General features: G+C 39.4%; 1 protein-coding gene across 1 annotated transcript in view; it reads left to right on the top strand.

The window, feature by feature from the left end:
• The window catches only part of LOC109031561 (neuropeptide CCHamide-1 receptor), a 94,284-nt gene that overhangs the window by 22,857 nt on the left and 53,576 nt on the right, over positions 1 to 17,851 (top strand). Inside the window, exon 2 of the mRNA XM_072302803.1 lies at positions 8,627 to 8,686. The gene's annotated coding sequence lies outside the window, so the exon portion shown is untranslated. The remainder of the gene's footprint in view (positions 1 to 8,626; positions 8,687 to 17,851) is intronic.

The raw sequence follows: 17,851 nt of genomic DNA, 5'->3' as shown, positions 1-17,851 counted from the left end.
TGCCAGTCTAAAAAATCGCAACATGTCCAGGTATCGTGCTACATGCTTCCTTTTGATGTATTTTAAGGAATTGTCCGTCAAAAATTCCGAATTTCAGTCTTTAATCAAACGATTTACAACGTTGGAACTCTTGATTACGCTAATTTTAAAGACTCCAAGGTGAGGCAAACTTTCTCAGGTATGAGCAATTATATTAAATGGATTTTACAGGAGGAAAACAGTCGTGTCACAACATGCCAGAAAAGCCTCTGCGCTAAATTGCATCGGAGGTTGCAGTTGAAAAACAAGCAGGAAGCTCCAACGCATTGGCGTCGGAGAGCGGCTCTGGGGGCAGTAGTTGTAGTCAAGAATGAGGGCCTAGACACATTTTGTCATTGATGTACAATCCGACAACTGTCGATTCATGTTTTGTAACTTAGCAGATTTACGTAGCCGGTGTATAAATGAGTATTGGGCTTTGATATGGCGAATACATGGCATTATCACTTGTTGTATACTTTTAATTTTGAAAGCTCTTTGGAGGTCCGCTTCCTAAAAAATCTCTGGTTGATAAGTCGTTTAGCGAGGCTGCAAAAAATTTGCATTTTTATATCTGAAAGTGTAGGTATTGGTTTTTTGTATAATTGTTTTTTTGGATTGCTGGAAAAGTAACGCATACTTCTATAATTTAGGACTGAGTCAGGGAAATATAAGGTTCGTTAAATAGTAAATATTCCTAGTACCGTGTGACACTATTGTTAACGAAAAGTTTTTGCAACTTGTCAAAGAGGTTGTTGAATGATCTTCGAATAACTTTTGATGAGCTAGAGGTAATGGTTCTATCTGCAGCTCGTGGACTTCTGTACGATATTGTCCAGAATCATCTAAATTTTCAAAAAGTGTCCGCTTGTTCGATACCCAATTTGCTCATTCATGCATACAAGGAGAAGCGCATGAAAGCTTTAGCAGACATTTTGGAGATGAATCAAGAATTAGATGAAGAATTTATGACTTAAATCACGGCACCTTAATCACGGGATGACCTTAATTACGGCAACTATTTATTGTCCATGAGATGCAGATGGTTCCATTTCCCTAGCTCATCAAAAGGTATTCGAAGATCAATTTCATCAGCCACCCGTACGAACCACGTTTCTAGTGACCCGTACTTGCTTCGCACGTATGAAACATACAATCAGAGAAAACAGAATTCATCTTACAATAATCAATAATCAGTAGGACATGAATCGTTGCGATGTATAATACGACATTATAATGCGGCATTACTATTGTAATTCATTTTAATGTTTAGGGGCATTATAAATCATTATTGCCACGTCGGAATGAAATGTTGTAGACTGAATTGAAAACATGTTGGCAAAATTTATTATAAAAATAGTATAACATGTAGGTACATAACATAAAGGTAATACAAATTAAATGATTAGAGCGTGTATATTTCATTACATTATAGGTATATTACAATCATTTTTGTCATTGTTGGAAATTTTGATAGTTTGAATTTTGATAGTTGATAGTTGATAGTTTGAGAGTTGAAAATTTGGTTATTTTATTTAGTTAAGGTGATTCGATAGACGCCATATTTTGTGCCAGAATGGCATGCGACTTTTCCATCAATTGGTTCCATTTTTTCATTTACTCATCATTTTTCTCCAATTTTAAGTTTCGCAATTCTGTTTTCAGGAGACTAAAGCACTCACTTATCAATTTGTATATTTATATTGAGTTAAGGTTAGAGACGTATTCCTCACCGGAATTGAGGAATGGAGGTGTTACAGTAAGTCCGGCATTAGGTTCCATTTCGACATCAGCGACGATCAACGCTACGATACTGGAAGCCAGTCTTCCGATATTAAATCCCTAGCGGGGAAGAAAAAAAATGCCTAGATTTCGCTAAAAATCCCTAAATCCCCAGATTTGCTCAAATATACTTAAAAAATCCCTAGATTTTGCAAAAAGCGCCATTTTTTTATGAAGAATCATGATGTCATTCGATGTAGCAATTTGCAATATTTAAATCTGATTGGCTCGTTTGAATTTTGGCGCTCTCTGAAAGCAGTGCTAATCCAGACCAATAAAATGAAAGAATATTAGTTGATTTCTTATTATTAACAGGTTGAATGCAGTTGAATGTCAAGTACATCGAAGGACACAATCGTTTTAATTTCCGGCTTATTTGCGGGGAAAATAGTGTTGCCAAAAAGGCCTACAAAATATAGATGAAAAAATGTTTTCGATTGTCGAAGCTATAATTGAGGTTAAAAAGTTGATTTTTGGTAACTTTACCTCATCAAAAAAAAATCCCTAGATTTCCTGAAAAATCCCTAAATCCCTGGAAATTCCGGAAAATCCCTAAATCTGGGAATAAACCCTTAGACATCGGATGGCTGTTGGAAGCATTAGAGTCAACATTTGAAACGCTGCTGCAGAATTTGCCGGGAGTATAATCGAGTGTTGAAAGTCAGTAGAATTGAACAATGTAATAATTGCTTTCCGAAATAAGCGTTATAATAAAAAAACAACGAATCTGAACTGTTAATACTGGAACACACCTTCTGTAAATGTACCTTGCGAGAGATAAGTAAAAAAATAGATGTACTGGAGGAGAAGTGCTTCTCCACAGAGTTTGAAGAAGGAAAAAAAATGCCCAAATTTACTTACTTCAGCATTTTCGGCAAAATCACTGCAATTTCCGAACCTTTTTCTGGCCAGGGGCCAAAATTAAATGATTATGAAGGGCCACTTAGATGTTGTAGATAAAAATAGGACTGTTGAAAAAGTCGCCGTTTTCAATAAATATGTTCCCGGAATGGAAGAGTTAGGTTAAAAAATTTAGAGTTAAAAAATTCCCATATGAGCCGAGTGCCGTAGGTTAAGGGCCCGTTCGCCAAAACTAATCGGAACTGTATGAATGAATTGCTCCTTTTAAAAATCAAAACAATATCGAATTGCGATATATTACACAGTTAAGATAGGGCTATGTCCTGTCGTAAGCGGCGACATACAGTCGATATCATTTCAATAATCGCCCCAATGGCCACGATAGTTGTTAGACGTTTACGGTTTCCCTGGTAACCTTTGCTTGCTATCAGCTGATATCGAGTAAATGACTAGGAAGCTCCAACCCAGTGGTTAAAGCTTCCTTAACCGCGAAAACTTTAAAATTCAAATTTTCAAATTTTGAACGTAAAGTACATTTTTTCCATCACGAGATAAAAGCACAAACAAGTTTTGAATTGTTGACTGTATCACCATGATTCCAAAAATACAATACACAACATAGCATTGACTAACAATAAAACAGTATGCAATAAAATAAAGTCATGACAAGGAACATAGCCGAAAATGGCGCCGATTCCCATCAACCAACGCGCGGTCTCTACAATGTAACATGCTGCATTGATACTCCCCAGCTGGGACCGTCCGGAATAGCAGCTCTAGTGCAAGCACCAGAGCCGCTAATACCACGTGCGTAGCCCAAATAACAACCACTAGACTTCAACCGCATTTCCTGAAAGCACACTCGACACTATTTTGAAGCAACACTGAACAACACAAACAGCTTTTATGTGTGTTTTAATCCAAGTATTTTGTTTTTGTATTCTCTCAATTTTCTGTCCTATGTTTCTCGTTCTTTTCCGTAAATCATTATTTTTCATGTAAATTTTATCGCAACCCTGAAATTGTTTTTTTTTTTTTTTGTTTTTTTCCCCCCTCTTCAAATATGCATGTATTTACATATTTCTGTATTTATTTTATGCTTTGAATGTATTTATTTGTATGAAACTCTTGTCGTCAAAGTTCAGATCGGATTTATGTGAGCCTTGCAACTAACTATGGATAGAAACAAAGAACAGTTTGTAACGTAATACAGGATCATCCAGACTTTTTGAATATCCGACTAATACGTTTGTTCCTTCTAACTTATCGTAACTTACATTTCGTTAAAGCTCACAAAATTTGTTGATGATCAGACATTTTTTTTTTTTCATCCACATTTCATAATTCTCGAAATTTTACCAATCTGTGATATTCCGAACAAACTTCGGTTAGAAAAGGGGGATAGGTTGCAATTGGACGTATTTCTATCAAACGGACCTAAGCGCCATAGGGTGAGGAAGGTAGAAGGGGGCTTGGATTGGCGGCGGAATCGGGCGTCCGGCTTATTCCGTCCTATATTCGCAATGCTTTTCCATGGCGCTTAGGTCCGTTTGACAGAACGCGCTATCCGGGATTCTAAATTCCTTAAAAGGAACTCAAATTGGCGCTTAGTTCCGTTTGATAGAAATACGTCCAATTGGAGTAAGTAGCACATTATTACTTGCATGTCAGAATACAATCATTCGTTGTAAGTGCGTTGAGCGGTGTGTTTAGGATTCACTGTCAACTCAGTATGTATCTTTTTCCCCAAATATTTGTCTATCTTCTTATCTTGCAAGCAGTTTTCACAAATCTGCACCAATCAACGGATGATACAATCAAAGCGGTAACAGACGTATGCCAAAACGCTGCGAGGCTCTCTAAACAAAAATCTTTTTACATCGTTAACACGAACAGCCAAAATCATGTCGACCTATTTATTGAGAGTTTACACAAAAATTTATTCGCCACAACTCTCTGCAATAATTTTTGTTACATCGAGGAACTCAGTCGTAGTAACCATCCCAAAAATATTGTTTTTTTCATGAGCAATATAAACAATATTCCAAATTTCATTCTAGCTTCCACGGTTAAATCTGCAAGGCATCTTGGCAATGGTCATGGACATGATATCACCAGTCACGACTTTCTTCCGGTATCCCCCGAAAATGCTTCGAGAGAAAATTTTGATGATGAGGTTGAATCAAAATTCATACCGGGCTCCCTCAATTATTGCATTCAGATGCCCCCGATTCTCGAGTTCATGAGGAACGAGACCAGATGCGATTATGAGTTGTTCATCACTCATGAAGAACTGGAGCATGACTCCGTTTTGAGCGATCGCGTTCACTTTGCTACCCGTAAATTGGGAAGCAGCACAATTTGGAACGCAAAAAACCATCTAATTTTTGTCGTGAATGATTTTCAAGTTAAAGATTTACACTCATTAGTTAGGAGCGAGGAAATAACAACATTAATGAGAATTGAGGATGAAAGAGGTGTAATCAGCGATGTAAAAACGCACCAACAAAGATGGAGGGAACTTCAAGTCCTTTTCAAATTCATCTGGCGGTTCTTCAAAGGGATAAAAACGGTCATTTGCTTGGAGGCAAATTGCTTTTATTACAATCCTGTCTTGGAACAAGTTGCACAGTATCCGATGCTCGATGCCGAAAATCAAGTTGACTTCCTTTGGGATGATTGGAATGGAAAATATTTTTCCATTCAACTTTTCTCGGGGTTTGGCACAGAAAAAGCTACATTGAATGACGTCTGGGGAGATATTTTGACTGAGGCCATCGCAGGTCTTCAAGAGAGTAAAAAATTATACTTTACCCCCTTTCGAGACACTCCGAATGATTTTAATCATTACGAAGATGGTCAAAAATTTGGGTTGGACATTCTTATGTGGACACACGGATTTAGTCCTGAAGAAAAAGACACCGACCTGTTAAATTTCGACACAACGGAAACTATTGAACACTGCAGTCTGTGCTTCATGACCCCTCGTGCCCCGTTCGTGCCCCAATTCTTGGTAATTTATAAAAGTTTCGACCCTTCCGTTTGGTTATGTTTCTTCTTTGCTGTCATCGCACTCTTACTGATGCAATATTCATTCCAGCTTTCTCAGATTGCAATATTTAATCAGCTCTACACACAAATGGAGTTATTTTCTTACAACGAGGTATCCGCTCTATTAACGGTCTGGGAATATTTTCTATGTGGAGCACCAATGAAGCTTCTTTTGGGCCGATTATTCACAGGGAAAATTCTCTTCCTCATTTTCAGCTTTGCCGTATTGATTTTTCCAACCGTCATCCAGAGCAGAATGTTCGAGCTTTTAAGCCTATATGCACGCTATCCAGAAATCGACACCGTGGAAGATCTGGCCGAGTCAAATATTTTTGTACGTGTCCCAAACATCGAAGCATATTCGAGTATCATTGAGCAGTGGCCACAATATGAAAGGCTGCGGAAAAAGCTGATCCAGGATTCTCGCTTTTATGATGTCTTCTATTTCGATAGTGAGAGCACCCTTGGTGAACCGGGTTGGTCTTACACGTTTCGAAACTTTGTCTCCGATCAGGGTTGGACTCTTCTCACTGGAGGCTCATCGGATCTTGATTTAACCCCAGAGAACATGAACACGTCCTTCGTTCGTGGATTTTTTGCATTACAAGAAAATGAGCTAGCGCATATGAACACGGACGCGTATGTGCTGAGCATCCCAGATATGTTTCTGTCGCAAGAGAATTTCATTTTCAAATCCCAATTCGCCCCTCACGGCATTGAGGTGCATCGTGTCCAAGAATGCCTGGTATCCTACCCATTTTCGTACAGAATGCCGAAAAATTCGCTTTTCCTCGAACCACTGAACAGGAAAATCGTTCAACTCCTTGAGTCTGGACATGTAAAGAAGCAGCTTGACGTCGTGTTGACGGGACGAATCATCAATATAATGAACGGTTACACAGGTGGTCTTGGTGTTGAACGCTCTAAACCAGCAGTTGATGACGCGCCGAGACCTTTTAGCATGGTGGATCTACAGCTAGCGTTTATCAGTCTAGGTTTTGGACATCTGGTTGCCTTTTTAGCATTTTTAGCGGAGCTTCTGATCAACTACAATGAAACAGGTGTCCGTAGACTTTTAACTCAATGTAAGAGATCGACCATCTCTCTCATTCCAGCTTGCGTCTTGCGTTCTTGGAGGAAATGAAACTAGGTATGATGGTGATTTTCAGCGTCCAGTAATGGCAACCCTTTACAGTATCCTAATCAAGCCATTCCCCTCCCCCACCCATTTTGCAATTAAATACATGCACAATTTGGTTGTTGCAATTATAGTGCCAACCCTTAACTCCCAAGGTAATATCGGTATAGATGGTGCCGGGAATAACATTGGTATTTTAACAGATTGAATTGGAATTAATCAGAATGTATTTATGAATTTGTACAAAGAACATAGAATTTAACTAGAATAAGGATGCACAGTTATATATTGTAAATAATGAGTTATCTACACTTTACATACTAATTTGCCCTTAATTTGTACATATGCACGTTCATTTACGGTGGGGTCATTGTTTGACACCATTTCAACTTGTCCAGAAAATTAATAAATGTTATTATATTTAAAAAAAAAAAAAAAAAAAAAAAAAAAAAAAAAAAAAAAAAAAAAAAAAAAATGAGGTTGCTCCATTATTTTTTCACATACACTGTTTCTACAACGTGAAGTTGTGCTGAATGTTGAGGTTTTTCTTAAAAATGTATCTTATGACCGGGAAATGGTGAAAAAGCTCCGAAATTCCCGAAGCGATTTAATCGATTTTCCCTTCCTTGCCTCAAATTACAGGACTCTGACGCCACATCGTGGTTTTACCGACGAAGAAAAGTAATACCATTCAGAGGTCTCAAAATTGACTGAAATAATTCAGTTTTTCCGGAAATAAGACATAAATATCCGTGTAAACGTTTGGCAGCTTTTGGGTGATGTTGGAAGAAAAATTTGTAAAATTTTTAGTTAGGAGTGTCCAAGAGTTCCCCAATAAAAATGCAATTTGTGAGTGGAAATTTCGGAACGTTGAAAAAAAAAATCTGGTTTTTCTGTCTGGGGAATGATGAATTCGACGTATTTATGCTAAAAGAAACTACGTTACACGCAAACCCTATGAACATGCGTTCCTTTTAGCATAAACACGTCCAATTATTCCTATCAAGTATTAATGACGACCAAAAAAGAAATAAAAAAAATCACGGACAGAATTTACATATTTTTCTTTTAATGTTTTATGTACAGACGTTTAATCGCTAACTGCTAGGTTTGAAATCCTTATTCTTATGAATAATAATTTCACTGATCCTCAGCCAATACATGTGTCACTGAATGGTAGAGCATGCAGTCTCTCGATCATAAATTATCAAAGCTTCATTCTTTAAAAACGTCAAAGCGGTCGGAATTACGCTAAAATACGGGTAGTAAGCGTTTATGGCGGCGCAGAGATGCGACTATTCGTGCTCGATGGATGTCTGTGCTGCATCTGCAAAATTGAAGGCGCCATGTCGCGCAGCGTGAAGACTCAATGCTCCGCTCCATGCTGCCAATGAGGTGTTCACTGTTCAGATTCGTTAGGAAAGGTAAACTTTTGTTTCTGGCTGGGTTGCTCACGTAGCCCTTGAAGCACCACCACAAATGAGCCAAACGGAAATCAACACAATATGAAAAGTACAAATAAAGGAAATGCGCCCGCTAGGAGTAATAACCTTAGTATACGTTCCTTTTGGAATACTATACGGAGTTTCTGGTCGCAAATTGGAAATTCGATTAATTTTTCAACTCAGCGAGATAAAAACCGCTATCCTGAAATTTTTTTCTGAGATTTCAGAAAATTTCATAATCATTGTGGACGGTCATGCGATCACGAAGTGTAATTCAAACAATGTGTCTCAGTTCAATAATAATAAAAACATTTAATTTCTCTCATTTCAGGAATGACTTGAATCCTGCCGATCATTGGATGATGCATCGGTCGCTAATGAAAAGCAAAAAGTGAGTACCTGTTTTATCTTTAATTAAATTTCGAAAAATTTAGAAAATTAGTCATGAATCCTCTTGATCAATTTAGTGTAATCTCTTTGTGTCGTTGAATGAAACAGCTCCATTCTGCGGAATGGCTCCATCACGAAATTCAATCTTATGATTTCTCAGACAATTTGTAAACTTGAGCCTTCCCAAAAATAGATTATCTTGACCCTATATTAGCACGGAATATTTTTCGAATTTTGACTCAAATGGGAAAAAATGATAAAATTGACAACATTTTTCCAGTTTTGGTTTATTACTGTCGCCAAAATTCAGGATAACCGTTGATATTTGAAACTTTTGGAATGCATAATTTTGACCGACGGCACACTTAGATGAGAAAATTATGGCGATAAAAAGTCTTATTTTTAAGCATAAAACACGATGTGTGGTTGGCATGGCGTTTTAACCCTAAAACACCTTGTACACATGTACACTTATTGCCAGCGGGCTGAACATTAAAATTAATGAACAGTGCGATATACAAAGAGGACCAAGGAAAAATGGAAAAAGGCTGTCGGTCAATACGGGTACTTCTTGTGGACTGAAAGGGGGAAATGGTGGCCTAACTATACGGTATAGGGTCGTCCTTCGTGGGTTGCCGTAACTGCGTCTGTTACTTACCTCCTTTGTCCAATGCAACCACCCATTTCAACCAATCAGATCGCTCCTGAAATGAGAGTTGTGGCTATTCGGCTGTAGTGTTCCTACTCAACTGAATTCCACCGTGCATTCTTATGGGTCGCTGCAGGCCGATTATTGAAATTTATCGACAAAGCGTTAGACATAGGGGGCAAAGGGAAAATGGAGCAATCTCATTGGTTGGATAGGGTGCTTCTTATAGACTGAGATCGAAAGGGTGGACCAGTGGACTAAATATCAGGTATAGGGTCCCAGCACGTGGGTTGCCGTCAGTTAGGTACCTCCTTTGTCCATCGCAACCAAGCGCTTCCACCGGAAGGTGTAACACCTTTATTTTCTCTTTGTTTTCTTAGTCTAATGCTTTTTCCATCGATTTCAATAATCTTTCCGGAAGAAGCTTGAATTTTAAGAGGTCCTCTAGTTGAAGCTGGTTGTGGCAAGGAACCTCTCGAATGAGGGCGAAGTAGAGTCCCTTTATACCGAGAGTTAAGACAATGTGAATCTATTTCTGATTGGTTACCACATTTCAGGCCTCCACAGTGGCATAAACGGGAATAAAGATTCCTTTTTCACCGAAGGCAAAGATTATAATCTGGAATAGACCAGGGAATCGCGGGTTCGGCAAGGAACAAACGGAATGAGAGAAGGAACGGAGAAAGGAATTTGAGGATTAGCCGATTAAAGATTACGAAAAACGTTCAATTTGTGTAATCTTTATTCCCGTTTGTGACTCCATGATGGGGTGTTGTCTTAACTCTCAGTACAAAAGGACTCTAGGGCGAAGAATTACTCAGTCCTGCGATGAAAAACCGCATTTTTTTCACTGTAACCATCGGCGTTGAGTCACGGTTGCGCACCTTGGAGTTCCTTCACACGGGACCCTTTTCCATTATTCATTCGATACCCTGGATCGGGAGCAGAAAATCCCGTTTGACACTTAATAAAAATCGCGAGCGGGGAGGGTGGCTCTCGAGCCATTCGATTTAATCTCGGCCATTTATTCGGTTCCGTCCACTAGTATCCAGGGGGAGGGGGCTTTTAATCGGACGTAATGGGGGGCTCGAGGGAGGAGGGCGGAGATAAGAGGGGAACGGGGGTGATGAGAGGGGGGAGCGACGATAACAACAATTAAAGACGGCGGAGTAAGCAGTCGCGGCAAATTACAAAACGAGCCCGCGGAAAAATCTTCGAGGGGGAGGCACAGTGGGCGGATGGTCTGGAACTTTGGACGATGAGAAAATCATTTCGTACTGTTGCGTCCAAGATATTGGACTACCAGGGGGCTATACCCTATGGCCGCTACGCGGCCCAACCCCCGGGGGCGCTCGGCGCCCTCCTAAGCCTCCTAGGAATGGGATTTTCCAGGGAGTTCAATTTCATGTCAAATATGAAATTCCCGCCATTTTTTATTGACGGGAATTTCAAATCTTGCTCATTGCCCCCTTTTTGCTCAGCTCTGTAGTCTATTCAATTATGAGAAAATCTAGGACATAGAATGGGCTGCAAAAATCATGAAAATCGGCTCAGTAGAATGCTAGAACGAACTGTGACAAAAAATGAAAATTTACATTGTTTAAATGGGAGAATTTGCATCTTTATCACATAATATTTGTGTACACAAATTTAGGACATTTTTTTCAAAATCTAAGTATAGCAGGCTTGGATTTTTGCCGGAATATCGGTGTACAACACCAACTTCGGATAGCTGACACGGCCCCAGCTATTTATTTTGGATAGTAGGCAAACCCGATTTTGGGTTGTATGCTAACTCAAAGTTTAGCTTGGCATAGGAGCTTAGTTTAGATAATATCTGAACTAGTTCGGCATAAAGCTAAACCTGGTTTTTATCGCTAAATTGAAGCATCGGCAGCAAATTTCAGGGTTTGTAGCCAGGGGACAGTTGAAAAGAGCCCCCCAAAATGGATTATTTACGGAAATAATGTCTAAAACCGCGAAAAATAAGGTCCACGAGACATTTGGTTCAATGGTTCGATGTATCGTTTGGTTCAAAACAATAAAACATAACCTAAAAAAAATTTAGGATTTAAGCTGGATAAGCTGAAACTGAGAAAATTCCTAATAATTTCACCTTTCTTTTCCATTTTTTAGTCATACGAATAAAAAATCTATCACAAAAAACTTGTTCCCTCTGATTACCCAGTTGACTATTGAGGCTATGTTTAAATGTTGAACTAATCGATATCGGTGTAATCTCACCTGTTTGATGTATCGAATGGATCGATTACATTTTCGGCCAAAATGTTCGTTCTTAGGCATAGAGTCGGCTCACTGTGAGACATGGGAGGAGGGACTATTTTTACGACTCGTTTGAATTTACGTCCCTCAAGATTCCCATCTGTCGCCGCAAACTCTTTCCCTTCCGATTGATACGGGACTCTCGACAATGCTCGAGAAGAGAAGCCCAGATTCAAGAGGGAGGGATTCCAATTCCAAGTCAAAGGAGCAGAAGTCACGAGTGGGTGTTCAGGTGGGAGTTGAGATAAAAATGTTGCAAGATGCTATGCTCCCGATTGAAAAGTCCTTCACGAGGAATAATTTGGGCTTTTTGTCGCTTGTTTGTGTGTGGGTGCGGAGTGCGGACAATTTCGGAATTTCCGAGGATTCCCTTGAATTCGAGCGAAACGTTTATCTGGGGGGGGGGGGGGCAAAAACTCACAGGGAGAAAATTTAAAATGATTTTGGAAATTCTATCAGCACGAGATATGGATCGTATTCGATAATGGTTCGATGCATCGTTTGATTCAAAACAATAGAGCACAACCTTAAATAAAAATTTTAGGATTTATGTTGGAAAAGTTGAAAATAAGAAAAATTCTTTACAATTTCACCGTTCATTGCCATTTGGTATTCGAAAGATTCAGAAATCTATCACAGAGGACTCGTTTCGTCGGATTTCTAAATTGACTTTTGTGGTTAAGCCGGCCAGGTTGGCCTAGTGGTTAGCGCGTCTGACTCTAGGTCAATAGGTCCCGGGTTCGAATCCCGGTGGTGACGACAAATTTTCATGGAACTGACGAGTGGATCTGTAAGCAGAATTCGCTCGGCCTTAATCCGTGAAAATTTGTAAGCCCGAGCATGGATGTCTACCAAACTCCCTGATGTCTTCGGACAATAAATAGTGCCTATAGATGGCTGTAGATTCCTAAAGGAATAAAGCCACTAAACTCTCAATAAAAAAAAAAAAAAAAACTTTTGTGGTTATGTTTACATGTTGAACCAATCGATATCGATACAATCTCACCTGTTCGATGTATCGAACACGATCTTTTAAATCTCGGTTGTTCAATGTGTAGTATAAATCGATGGCATAAACAGCCGATGTTAATAACCGATAATAACGATAATATCGATGACAAATCGATGATAGATCGATAGTGAATTAATGACGATAACAGCCTGTATCGTCACCTGCCGGCTCAAGTATCACAAGCGCCATGCGACGTTTAAAAAATTCTTCAGTAAAAATTTTAAAAATCTCTTCCAGAATACAATTCCAGAAATTTTAAACTTTGCGCGACGAACGATCTCGGGAAGGGCCTGCGAAACTGCAGGAATACTTCAAGCATCGCGCCATGTTCCCAACCTAAGTCCCGCACTCAGCTCTTGACTCGGGAATCGCGCCATGCGGCGTTTCAAAATTTCCACCGCAATTTTATCTTTTTACAGAGAAATTGTTCAGCGTAGCTGTCCGACAATTTCACTGAATTTTCTTTGTGTCGTCGATAAAATACAGTGAAATTTTCAAACAGATTCAACCAATAATTTCTCTGTAAAAAAATCAAATTGCGGCGGAAAACTAGAAACGTCGCATGGAGCTTGTGCGCATGGTTTCGTTTGGCAGAAATACGTTCAATTCTCGGTTGTCTTGATCGTAAGATAGCTCCTTCAAAACCCTTTGTCCCTGATTGCACGATCTCCCTCAACCCTACAACTCAAGAAGTCGCTTGCGAATAAATTGTACTCGAATGATAGAAATCAGGTTCAGGGACACTTTTTTCTCAGACGAGGAAAGAACTGTCGACGAGACTGAGGTGTGAATAAAAAATAAGCTCTTGAAAGCACTACCGGGCGCTGATTAGATTTGCATTTTTGATAAACGCTAGAGGACAGGACAGTCATCTTAATTTCGAGTTTTCCTTCGCTAAAAACTGAAGCACCAGAATTACGAGGTAGAAATAGATGAAAGAGAGAATGGATCTTCAATTTCAGAGTTGATTCAAACCTTTTATGCTTGCCACTTTAGATTAGCACACAGATCTCCTGAACTGAAGCAAGCTTTTACAAAAAAAGCTCTAGTAATTCATAGGCAAAAAAACTCTTTTTTGAATTGTTACCATCGGAGGACCGTCATACCTGTGGTGTTATCTGTATCTCATGTGCGGTAGGTAAGCACTGCTTTGTCGAGGACTTTGAGAGTGATTGATAAATTCGACAATATTTATTTACAATAAATAAAATACACTTCAATAAAGAACATCTACTATTGAAATTATTAGATATTTGAATAATATTCTCTGAGGCAAGAGTTCCAGACCGCTGAAGACACAGATCTTCTCATATGTATCTATTGCACTTTGGAGAAGGTTATTTGGCCTATCCCAAAAACTGCGGGGAAAATTGCAATGTTGCTGGCCTCTTTCTTTCATTAGTGCTAATCTACCACTAAACAATATGCGAATTCAAGTATCCTATTATGCGTTTCATAATCAAAATTTCACGTTGACCGTGCTACAAAGAATTGATCTTATAAAATTACGAAATAAATATATACAGATAAAGAGGGAAAAAATGAAGTTAGTGATTGACGTGCAAAGTATAAAAATGTTTCTCTACCCATGAAATGTTGATATCTTGGCTATGAGTTGATCTCAGTAATTCTCGTTGCGTGAATCGTATTCTACGTGAGATTTTGCTTCAAAAGTCGTGCCTTATTGTCTAATGGCCTACTTACATGTTGGAACTTATGTGTAAAACGGTGTAGCGTTTGAAGTATTTCTCTGATGTTGAAGGCGTTATGAATTGGCGCTTTTTAGTGCCCGCAAAAATTTGAATTCGCGGTAACAGCGAATTATAATTATTGAGAAATTTTATGCGTGGGAAGTTTGAATTTATGCACCGAAAAACGTTAATACCTTGGTTAGAAGTTCTTTTCAGTATATGGTTTTACAGATCGTGTTCTATAGGAAATTATGAAAAGAAAACATGTATCATAATGTTTTCTGCACCTCGTCTCGTAGTATGTTCAGTTTAATTACGCTTATCACCATATAATCTGTTTTTTGACGGAATAATTGAAATGAATTCGTCATTAAAAAAAAAAATAATGTAAGTTCTTTCTCGCTCACAGGAGAAACAGCTTGTCAGACTAATGACATAAAGATGTACCACCTCGCCGGCGCTGCGATAAGGCGCCGACCGTATTGATAGGAAAAGGAAAGCGAAAACGCCTTCAAATCCTCGTCATGCAACCCGTATATCCAAACAGCACGAATAATTGCATCAAGGCGCTATATACTACAATAGTCGCGTTCACAATGCAATCATCGTAATCCATGCATAGAAAAACGTCCCTCTCGTGGTTAAGAGTCAATTCTAGTAGTTTTCATTTTAAAAAATCGTATTTCACAGGCAATTTGGACGAGGAAACTTATATTATATTGCTTAAATGCGCACCTTTTCTATTGGTCCATTCTGCTTTCTCTCACACCACTTCTGTCTTTCCGACAGAAAGCACCACTGACAGCACTGGAAAAAAAAAACACATTGGATATTGAGTCCAGATTCTTAAAAACATCGACAAGAAAGAATACTCTTGATTCCATCAGATTTAAGCTTAAATCAAGAACCAAGCCTCTTAATTTGAGCGGATTTCCTTTTGATTTAAGCTTAAATCTGATTGAATCAAGAGTCCTTTTTTTTGTCAATGTTTTCAAGAGTCTAGACTCTAGATCCAATGTGTTTTTTTTTTCTTCCAGTGAGTGGTGGAACCTCATGCTTGGGCAAGAACGTTTCCTCAGTGTTGGTGCGTGTGTTGTGGTCGAAAAAAAAAAATATATCGATACGTAGATGAGCGGCAGATCCCTAATTTTCAAAGCAATTTCGGGAAGAATGAGAATCAAGGGAAAACCCGCCTACCATACCGGTCGCGTCCCACGTGAACAGTAAGTATCCAATTTCTGCTGCACGGAGTCATTTCCGCAGGTGAACACGGCTCCGCTAAGGAGTAAACCGCTTAACTCCAGTAAGAAACCCTACATAGTTGAGTGTTTTTGTTTTTAGCAAGGGATGCCTCTCCGCCTGAAAATAATCATCTCCCGACGGTGATCCCTTAAACCCTCCTTTATCATCACGATTTGCCTATCACAGGCACGGCTCACCAGCGCTGCCAGCTTGTACGTATTTCGAATATTTCCCCCGGTTATGCGTGGATTTTTGACCGCGAATCGGCAACATTTCTGTCCGCCCACGATGCGCGGAATATGTTTAGCCGGCAAAAACCGGATATAATGGACGAGGCTAATCAATTCATATTTTAGAGGTGAAACACCTCGAATTCGGGTTCGAATAAGGGACGAGGGATTGCAACCCGGCTTCCGTGTCCGGGAGCCGAAAGGAGAAGGGACAAGACAATCATCTCTTTCAATCATCTGAGCCTGAATAATTTCATCATGATGAAAATCGGAGATAATAATACAAAAGAAATCATACTCATGATGGTTTTATTTCCTAGAGATTCGTAGAGGCTGACAGATCAGTCATGTTTCTATAGTTTATTCCATCCATCGATCCTCGTCAGTCGTCGAAATTAGTCAGTTATCGACATATTTTCAGCGGGCTGATCAATGAAATTGAAAGCCAACTTTTTTCTTTAAATACGTCCAATTGTATCATAGAAAAAGATAGCAATATAAAAGTATCAAATGAGAGCAAGCGAGGTGGCTAACCGTCAAAAGCCCAAGGTCATTTCGACGTCACTATGATTGCCATTGATCAAGGCATCAGGGTCCCACGTTGAGTTCCACAATGCATGACTATAGCCCAATTCACACAATCAAACTTTTCATTCAAATCTTGAATGTAGCTTGTCGTGATGATAAGTTGGATAGTGTGATACTACCGAAAGAAAATGACAGTTTGATGAAAAATTAAACGGAAACTTGAATGTGACGTCACATTCAACTTTTCATTCAATTGACGGCGCCAATTAGATTGAAAGTTGAACGGAGAGTAATCGAATCAAATTTTTTCGCGTCCAACTCTCCATCCAACTTTTCGTTCAATTATGTCGGATTGATAGTGTGAATTGGGCTTTAAAGCACCCATGATACAAAGAATAGATGAAAATAATAACCTACTCGTACCTATCGACATCGATTATCTCAGTACAACGAAGGACTCAATTTAAATCGGTCAATTTTTCGAAAATGAAATCCGGCAACACCGCGCTGCCTTGTTACGCTCTCATAACGTACGCAGTTCAATAATGCAGTTCCGAACTCCATCGGCGAGTGGGGGAGGGGGAGGCGCTTTCCGGGGGATGAAAGTTTGAGCGGGCCTTTTATTTATTGCCGCAGAACAATAAATTAAAGAAGCGCAGCACATTATCAAGGTGGCGCTTTGTCTGAGGCCGGTGAGTGGCTCCTAATTATAGCCGCGAAGGGTTGCGTTGCCCTGGAGGGAGCTGGAGCCCTCAACCTCGCGCCTGGAAAGTTGTCGGATTTTCATTCATTAGCGGGAGAGTATCGACGCCTCAACTCGGAAAATGCCTATCTCCGATCGGGACATTGTCGGGGATCCCGTCGTATCTTCTCCTTTTGATAATGTAGCAGATTGGGGTTTTGACTCTATATCGGAAATTTATGTAATTATGAGGGATAACTTTCATTGCTTTCCAAATTACTGAACTTAACCTTTGGATATTGTAAAATACGCGAACTTCTGCACCTGTTTTTCTTAAAAAAAAATAGAGGAATAGATGGATAGCATTTAGCTAAAAGGAATCAACGTCCTAACAGTGTTGTGAAAATGTTGCATCTTCATAGTTTTGAGCTTCGTCATGATTAATTTCGCGAGGAAAGCTCCGTACTCCTAAAGGATGCCTGTCATTCTTAATATGTTGGAACGCCTTCAATTTCGTATGATACTGTGCAACGCCTGCGTTGTGAAATAGTTGCTTGAGGCGCCGTGGCACGAGCAGCCGGCCAGCGCTGAACCCACATTGGTGCCTACAAACCTAAAGGGATACTTCAAGCTTTGCGCAATGCGTGAAGTATTCACGTAGGTTCGTAGGCGCCGAGTGCGCGTTTCCGCTGGCAGCACACCGACCGCTCAGTGTTAGAGTCCAATATTCAAACCCGTGAAGTTAGTGTTTTTCAACTCATGACTTTGGAATGTCTCCACACTCTACATAGATTATTTTTATTCTCTTTATTCTTAAGAATATTACTTCATTTTAAAAACATAGACTTG

This window comes from Bemisia tabaci, chromosome 7, assembly GCF_918797505.1.
Source record: "Bemisia tabaci chromosome 7, PGI_BMITA_v3".
In the NCBI taxonomy this organism is placed as follows: domain Eukaryota; kingdom Metazoa; phylum Arthropoda; class Insecta; order Hemiptera; family Aleyrodidae; genus Bemisia; species Bemisia tabaci.
The sequence above is the reverse complement of the archived record's forward strand: the minus strand, read 5'-3'. Positions and strand labels throughout refer to the sequence as shown.